Here is an 8,583-nt window from a genome sequence, read left to right as displayed (position 1 = left end):
AGATCCCGACAATTTGGTGTTGAAGTTCCGAAAAAGCCCAACTTTCTCACGTGTTTTCATTGGCGGAAAATGGCATCTGAGACCGGTTCAATGATTGACCAACAGGGCCAATCCGACTCGCCGTAGGAAGACTTTGGGCGGCGTGTTCGCTAAGGCACTTGACACCCCTCGACTGGTCGGCGAGATCTCCGTTATTATATACGTAATTACGTATATAATATATATTATAATTACGTTTATAATGGAATGGAAGAAGGGTGCTTCAGATCGGGAGTAACCACCAATGAGGGGGCAACACTCACTCCACTCGGTGAGGGGGGGGAAGGTATAACCGATAGGGATCACGGGAAAGTAAGGGTTGAAAGGGAAGGGTAGGTAAAATAGTGATTGGATTTTGCGAGCTGTTCCAACCACCAAAGAATCTGTCCTTTCAGCAAGTGTGATAAAAGCATATCCTAGCAATGAATGTTGGCTGTCTAAATTCATCACCAGTATCTGGGGTTTCAACCCGGCCCGACAAGAGAAGATAGTGCTATACAAAGTAATAATATTTCAGCAAGTGTAGTCGAACGCCCGTGAATGCTAGAAGTTCAGGTAAGTGAGCCGGTCTGGTTGGTACACACATTCCAGGTGGTTGGTAGCAGGCACTAACATGAAAGGCAAGTGGGCACAGGGCATCTCCTAGCAATGCTGGCTGTCTAAATAAATCCAATCGTATCTGCTGGCTGGCCGGGTTCGTTCATCCCGTCCCTACAAGAGAAGTATAGTGCTTGCTGTACCCACTAACTAAGCGATTCATTCAGGAAGTGTTATAGGGCTAAAAGGTCTAGGTCTGAAGGTGTGTAAATAGAAGGTGGCAGGCATGAAATGAAAGGCGGGTAGGTCTGTCTATTCCTAGCAATGGAGTGGGTTCTAATTACTGCTGAGTAGTATCGCCAAGGCTCGGCCGGACCAATAGGTAATAGTGGTACCCAGAATAATTAATAAGGCAAGGTAGGGTAAAGGGTAAATATCCTAATGCCTATCCTACTGAGATTTATGGCTGAAGCACTAGGTTGGGGCATAAGTAAGTAGGGGGGTAAGTTAGGTATGAAATATAGGTTGGTAAAAGGTGGGTTGTTGGTTAAAGGCAAGCTAAGCATAATAGGGGTAATAGCCCATGCTGTGCCAACCCAAGTGTGTAAGATCTTATAAGTAAATAGTAAATCCAAGAAGTAAGTTCCCACGATCCCACATCACAACTGAGCTGCCCAACATAAAGTCTTCCTGTAGGCAAGTAAATACGAACAAACACTATAAAATAGAATCATATTCCTGCTATAATTCCATAAGCACAAGCAGTAGCAGTAGACCCAGGAGCAGGTCCAGGAGCAGCAGTTCCAGGATCATTTCAATCAGCATCAGTTGAACCAACAGCATTACCCGTAGCAGTTTAAGCAGCAGCATCAGAAGAAGATTCAGTTCTCAACCCGTTTAACTCAATCGATATCTCGTAAGGTGACAACTTGAACTCCCTCTCCTCGTATGGCGTCGACTTGGGGAACTCAATCTCTCCTGCTCCCGTTCCAAGGCACCATGGGGAATATATAAATAAATATCGTCTGTTGATAACATGGCTCAATCAATATGCTCATATGGAAACAACATGGCTCTCAATGTCCTCTGGTGGGAACATGGGGGGACTTCCCTCTCTCGGGTATCCTGTGATGGGGGCCTTCTCTCTCGCGTATGATGGAAACTAGGGAGAACTCAATCACTATCTCGTCTCGTGGCATATGGGGGACCTCACTCACTCACTCTCTCTCAACTGGGTGTGATGAGGCCAGGTTGATTCTAGAACTAACCACGGGCAGTAGGTAACTGAGATTCTTTGGGCAGGTTGATGAGATAACAGAGTCCATTGGGGCAGGTGGATGATAGAACTGCAGCAGGTTCCGCTTAGCATTTGGGATAAGCTAGCTATTGGGCCCAGCTGATTGACTATAGCCCAGGTTGAATAGAAACCCGTGGTAGGCTCATAGTTGAATTGTACCAGCTGCTTGAAGAGAGCCCCAGGTTGACTAGATATCCGTGAGCAGTAGGTCCATAGTTGAATTGTAAACAGCTGAGTGAAATGAGAACAGGTCGAACGTATACCCGTGAGCAGAAGCAAGCTAATTGGGTAACAGCTGTTTGTGATGGGAACAGATTGAATAGCTCCCCGTGGGCAGAAAATAGCTTATTGGGTAACTGGTAGATTCGATAGCAGGTAGAATAGATACCCGTGAGCGTTAGGTAAAATAGCTTATTGAATAGCAGCTGGTTGATTCAATACCTGCAGCAGACTCCACTGAGCTGTTGGCGTAAGAATTCCATTGGTCCCAGCTGGTAGTGACTCAAACAGAATAGCTACCCGCGAGCAGTATGTAACATAGTTGAATTGTGCAGGTGGATGAGAGACCAGAGCTTTTTGGGTAGCAGCTAGACCATGTTGACTATAGTCCCGTGGTAAGACCTTAGTTTTTTTGGTAACCAACTGTTTGTGATTCGAACAGGTTGAATAGCTTCCCGTGGGCAGTAGGTAACTTATAATATTTGGTAACCGGTGGCTTCGAGAACTGAGGCCTGTTGGTCCTGGGCGTGAAGAGAGAACAACTGGATGTGTGTGGCTGTAAGGTGCGGCATGAACCTCAACTGGGTGAATCGAGACCAGGGGCTATTAGAAAACCAACCGTGGGCAGTAAGTTACATAGCTAAAATGTGAACTGGTTTCTTATATATAGAGATTATTTGGGACCAGCTTTTTTATTAGAGACCGGGTTTACTAGAGCCCCGTGGGAAGCCCATAGTAGAATGGGGAACCATCTGAATGATATAGCAGGTTGAATATAGAACCATGCTCAGTAGGTACCATAGCAGATGTTGTAACTTCGGGCAGTATTTCACTGTGGTATTCTAGAGAACATAGTTATGCTGGGACTGGGTGTGATTATTCCAGGTTGATGAGATAACAAACCATGGGCAGTAGGTAACATAGTTTATTTGCTCCATTTGATTAGAGAACAGAGTCCATTTGTGCAGGTTGATTATATGCAGCAGGTATAACAGAGCATTTGGGATAAGATGTCTCTTGGGACCCGCTGTTTGCGAACTGTTTTAATAGAGACCCGTGTGGTAAGCCCAGAGTCTAATTGGGACCATCTGTTTGAATAGAGCCCAGGTCTAAAAGATACCCGTGAGCAGCCCATAGCTTCTTCGGTAAAAGCAGGTTGTTATGGGAACAGGTTTAATATCTACCCGTGGGCAGTAGGTAAAATAGCAGATGGTGAAACTTTGGTAAGTCGTGAACAGGTTTATTCGATAACTGAGTCCATTTGGGAAGTAACTAGGCTTGAGGGGTGCACTGACTGCTGCTCACCCTTGGCGGAGCTTTTGGACATTATCCCTACGAGATTCGCCATTTGACCGTGGCGGAGGTTAGTGAAGTTTGACCTATCATTTGATCATCTCTCATTTTACTTATTGGCCCCCCCAAATAAGTAAAAAAAGAGTCGAGTCCCTCACCTTTTTAGGGAAGGTGAGCAATAAATCCCTCCGGGCCTCACCCTCCTAACCTCGGATGAGTCCCTCTATTTTCTGAAAATAGAGAGATAAATCCCTCTCCTGGACAGTCGAGTGTGCTAACGCACCCTCACCATATGAATAGTGAGTGACCCCTAAGAAGTAAGGGCCCTCCTCTTCTTGCATTTTCAGGAGGCGGAGGTTTGAACATCTTTCCCTCTCCTCGACCTCGTAACCTCGGCCGAGCCGATGGCGGCCTTTTGTTCTTCGCGTTGATGGCGGCTTTTGGGGCCCCTCCCCCAAAAGAGAGTTGTTCGTCTCCTCTCCTTATCAGTCGAGCCCCTGACGGACCTCACACGTTACCTCTCCGTTGTCGAGAGTTCGGCAAGCTCACCCTCACACGTTACCTCTCCTCGACCTCGTAACCTCGGCCGAGTCCCTTTCGGGCCTTTGTCGAGAGTTCGGCAAGCTCACCCTCACCCGTTAGGGCCTTTGGTCGAGATCTGATCTATGTATTTCCTGTAAGTGCTGGCTATAAAGTATCCTTCATCTTCTACAAAAGCGAAGCTTGCTTGATCTCTACTTTCTTTCACCTCACTGGGCTAGAAGAGCTTGTCAGTCTCACAGGTGCTGTTGGTTATATGGCCTCAGTGTCAATAGGTTTTACGAACACGAAGTGATCCCTAAAACAGACTACTGGACCTGGCTAACCAGTCCATTGAGGCTCCTGTCATTGGTGGGGAGCCTGAGCCCCAGTCGTTGGTTTCAAAAGCTCGAAGACCAGTCAACCTCCTTGGCACCCGCCTCTCTTACTTTACAAGATCTAGCCCATACGACCAACTGCCCTCACCTTGTCATTATTCACCTTTCCACAAGGCAAAGGCAGTCGGAAGAGCTCCTCTGGTACCTTTCCGAACTCAATGGTTAGCATACCAATAGTGAGGAGTCTGTCGACGAACGATTAATTACAGCCTATCCTACCATTTAGGTAGGAATAGGCTTTGTTCAGATACTTGCTCTCATCTCTTGAATCTATGAGAGAGAGTGCCAGGCGAAGCATATACTTCACAATTAGAGCCGGGGACCGATAGACCTTCTTCTCCCGAAGACCGTCTAAGGTCTATCGGTCCCCGGCTCTAATTGTGAAGTATATGCTTCGCCTGGCACTCTCTCTCATAGATTCAAGATATGAGAGCAAGTATCTGAACAAAGCCTATTCCTACCTAAATGGTAGGATAGGCTGTAATTAATCGTTCGTCGACAGACTCCTCACTATTGGTATGCTAACCATTGAGTTCGGAAAGGTACCAGAGGAGCTCTTCCGACTGCCTTTGCCTTGTGGAGAGGTGAATAATGACAAGGTGAGGGCAGTTGGTCGTATGGGCTAGATCTTGTAAAGTAAGAGAGGCGGGTGCCAAGGAGGTTGACTGGTCTTCGAGCTTTTGAAACCAACGACTGGGGCTCAGGCTCCCCACCAATGACAGGAGCCTCAATGGACTGGTTAGCCAGGTCCAGTAGTCTGTTTTAGGGATCACTTCGTGTTCGTAAAACCTATTGACACTGAGGCCATATAACCAACAGCACCTGTGAGACTGACAAGCTCTTCTAGCCCAGTGAGGTGAAAGAAAGTAGAGATCAAGCAAGCTTCGCTTTTGTAGAAGATGAAGGATACTTTATAGCCAGCACTTACAGGAAATACATAGATCAGATCTCGACCAAAGGCCCTAACGGGTGAGGGTGAGCTTGCCGAACTCTCGACGAAGGCCCGAAAGGGACTCCGCCGAGGTTACGAGGTCGAGGAGAGGTAACATGTGAGGGTGAGCTTGCCGAACTCTCGACAACGGAGAGGTAACGTGTGAGGTCCGTCAGGGGCTCGACTGATAAGGAGAGGAGACGAACAACTCTCTTTTGGGGGAGGGGCCCCAAAAGCCGCCATCAACGCGAAGAACAAAAGGCCGCCATCGGCTCGGCCGAGGTTACGAGGTCGAGGAGAAGGAAAGATGTTCAAACCTCTGCCTCCTGAAAATGCAAGAAGAGGAGGGCCCTTACTTCTTAGGGGTCACTCACTATTCATATGGTGAGGGTGCGTTAGCACACTCGACTGTCCAGGAGAGGGATTTATCTCTCTATTTTCAGAAAATAGAGGGACTCATCCGAGGTTAGGAGGGTGAGGCCCGGAGGGATTTATTGCTCACCTTCCCTAAAAAGGTGAGGGACTCGACTCTTTTTTTACTTATTTGGGGGGGCCAATAAGTAAAATGAGAGATGATCAAATGATAGGTCAAACTTCACTAACCTCCACCACGGTCAAATGGCGAATCTCGTAGGGATAATGTCCAAAAGCTCCGCCAAGGGTGAGCAGCAGTCAGTGCACCCCTCAAGCCTAGTTACTTCCCAAATGGACTCAGTTATCGAATAAACCTGTTCACGACTTACCAAAGTTTCACCATCTGCTATTTTACCTACTGCCCACGGGTAGATATTAAACCTGTTCCCATAACAACCTGCTTTTACCGAAGAAGCTATGGGCTGCTCACGGGTATCTTTTAGACCTGGGCTCTATTCAAACAGCTGGTCCCAATTAGACTCTGGGCTTACCACACGGGTCTCTATTAAAACAGTTCGCAAACAGCGGGTCCCAAGAGACATCTTATCCCAAATGCTCTGTTATACCTGCTGCATATAATCAACCTGCACAAATGGACTCTGTTCTCTAATCAAATGGAGCAAATAAACTATGTTACCTACTGCCCATGGTTTGTTATCTCATCAACCTGGAATAATCACACCCAGTCCCAGCATAACTATGTTCTCTAGAATACCACAGTGAAATACTGCCCGAAGTTACAACATCTGCTATGGTACCTACTGAGCATGGTTCTATATTCAACCTGCTATATCATTCAGATGGTTCCCCATTCTACTATGGGCTTCCCACGGGGCTCTAGTAAACCCGGTCTCTAATAAAAAAGCTGGTCCCAAATAATCTCTATATATAAGAAACCAGTTCACATTTTAGCTATGTAACTTACTGCCCACGGTTTGTTTTCTAATAGCCCGTGGTCTCGATTCACCCAGTTGAGGTTCATGCCACACCTTACAGCCACACACATCCAGTTGTTCTCTCTTCACGCCCAGGACCAACAGGCCTCAGTTCTCGAATCCACCGGTTACCAAATATTATAAGTTACCTACTGCCCACGGGAAGCTATTCAACCTGTTCGAATCACAAACAGTTGGTTACCAAAAAAACTAAGGTCTTACCACGGGACTATAGTCAACATGGTCTAGCTGCTACCCAAAAAGCTCTGGTCTCTCATCCACCTGCACAATTCAACTATGTTACATACTGCTCGCGGGTAGCTATTCTGTTTGAGTCACTACCAGCTGGGACCAATGGAATTCTTACGCCAACAGCTCAGTGGAGTCTGCTGCAGGTATTGAATCAACCAGCTGCTATTCAATAAGCTATTTTACCTAACGCTCACGGGTATCTATTCTACCTGCTATCGAATCTACCAGTTACCCAATAAGCTATTTTCTGCCCACGAGGAGCTATTCAATCTGTTCCCATCACAAACAGCTGTTACCCAATTAGCTTGCTTCTGCTCACGGGTATACGTTCGACCTGTTCTCATTTCACTCAGCTGTTTACAATTCAACTATGGACCTACTGCTCACGGATATCTAGTCAACCTGGGCTCTCTTCAAGCAGCTGGTACAATTCAACTATGAGCCTACCACGGGTTTCTATTCAACCTGGGCTATAGTCAATCAGCTGGGCCCAATAGCTAGCTGCCACCTTCCTCTAGTTGTCCGATAGCTATCATTTTCCAGTTGGCAATAGAAAGGTGCGAAGCCGCTTGTCCCTCCGGGGGCAAGGACCGGTAGGGGCTTGCTTGACGCTAGGAAAGCAAGGATTTCTGGCCAGAATTTGTTTCATTCTATTACGTAAATGATGGACAAAGCAGGAGGTAGAGGCTTCACTCCCGGATAGATCATTTAGGCAGGCCCCACTCCCGGCTAGGGGGTGAAAGGGCACCTCCAGGGAACTAGAGCCTCGATGGGAGGTCTTCCTTCCCACACCCCCGATAGAGTCTACATAGTCCCTCAACCACTGAAATCGATCCAAGGAAGGATAGGATAATAATGAACCCGTCTACAGGGAAGCTTCAATTCTGTTGTGTCTGGGTTAAGGGGGCCTATGGTACATAAGGTGCTTGCTTTGAGTCTCTCGCTGGCACTCTCCTTTCTGGTGCGTTGTTTTCACGGGGCTACTCTGGCCTAGAGTTACTATATGATCACTCATTAAGGTGGCTGCTGAGGTGAATGAAGTGTATGAGTGTTCTGGATCCACCTATCGTGCCTGCCTTTCGGTCGGTGATGGGAGGACCTCTATGATCGGGCAGGTGCCTTGCCAACTGGAACGATCCGTCGAAAAGCCAGCCAAGGAAATACATCCCCCACCCACCCTTTCTTTTCTCAGGCTCGCTCCGCCTTTCTTTTCTCAGGAAGGTAAGGTCCGGAGGGTCTTGCACTTCCTAGTGCAAGGATTCATTTGATCCGGTCAAAGAAGTAGCTTCCCCACCAGCGCTTCACCCGGCATACCTTCTAGATCAAGATGTAGTTCCATCAAATCCAGGCGTGTGGATACATGGGCATAGGTTGCATCCGTGTAGAGAAAATATCCACGATGACCTTGCCCCGGAGGGACAAGCGGCTTCGCACCTTCATCAATAAAATCTTCCTATTCCCACCCACCCGAAGAAAGAAAGCATTCATTGGATAGGCATTCATTGTTAATGTTCTACATCCCTCTATACGTTATCCCCTTCCCTCATATATTGATTCTGAGCGATGGGGATCAGACTGGTAGCTGCAGGAATGAGCAGACCTCCTCGCCTCATTACGGGCGTGGGCAGCTTAATGCCCATATGATAGCAGCAATTTGCTACGCTCATCGATCTTGATTTCTGCCACCCACGCGCGGAACGTGATGGGATTTATGCTCGGCTCGTGTGGAACCAACCTTGGATTTATAGC

The sequence above is a fragment of the Pinus tabuliformis genome, chromosome X (genome assembly GCF_031772625.1).
Source record: "Pinus tabuliformis cultivar Carrire ecotype Pingquan chromosome X, CPIR1, whole genome shotgun sequence".
Lineage (NCBI taxonomy): Eukaryota > Viridiplantae > Streptophyta > Pinopsida > Pinales > Pinaceae > Pinus > Pinus tabuliformis.
This window is presented reverse-complemented; position numbering follows the sequence as displayed.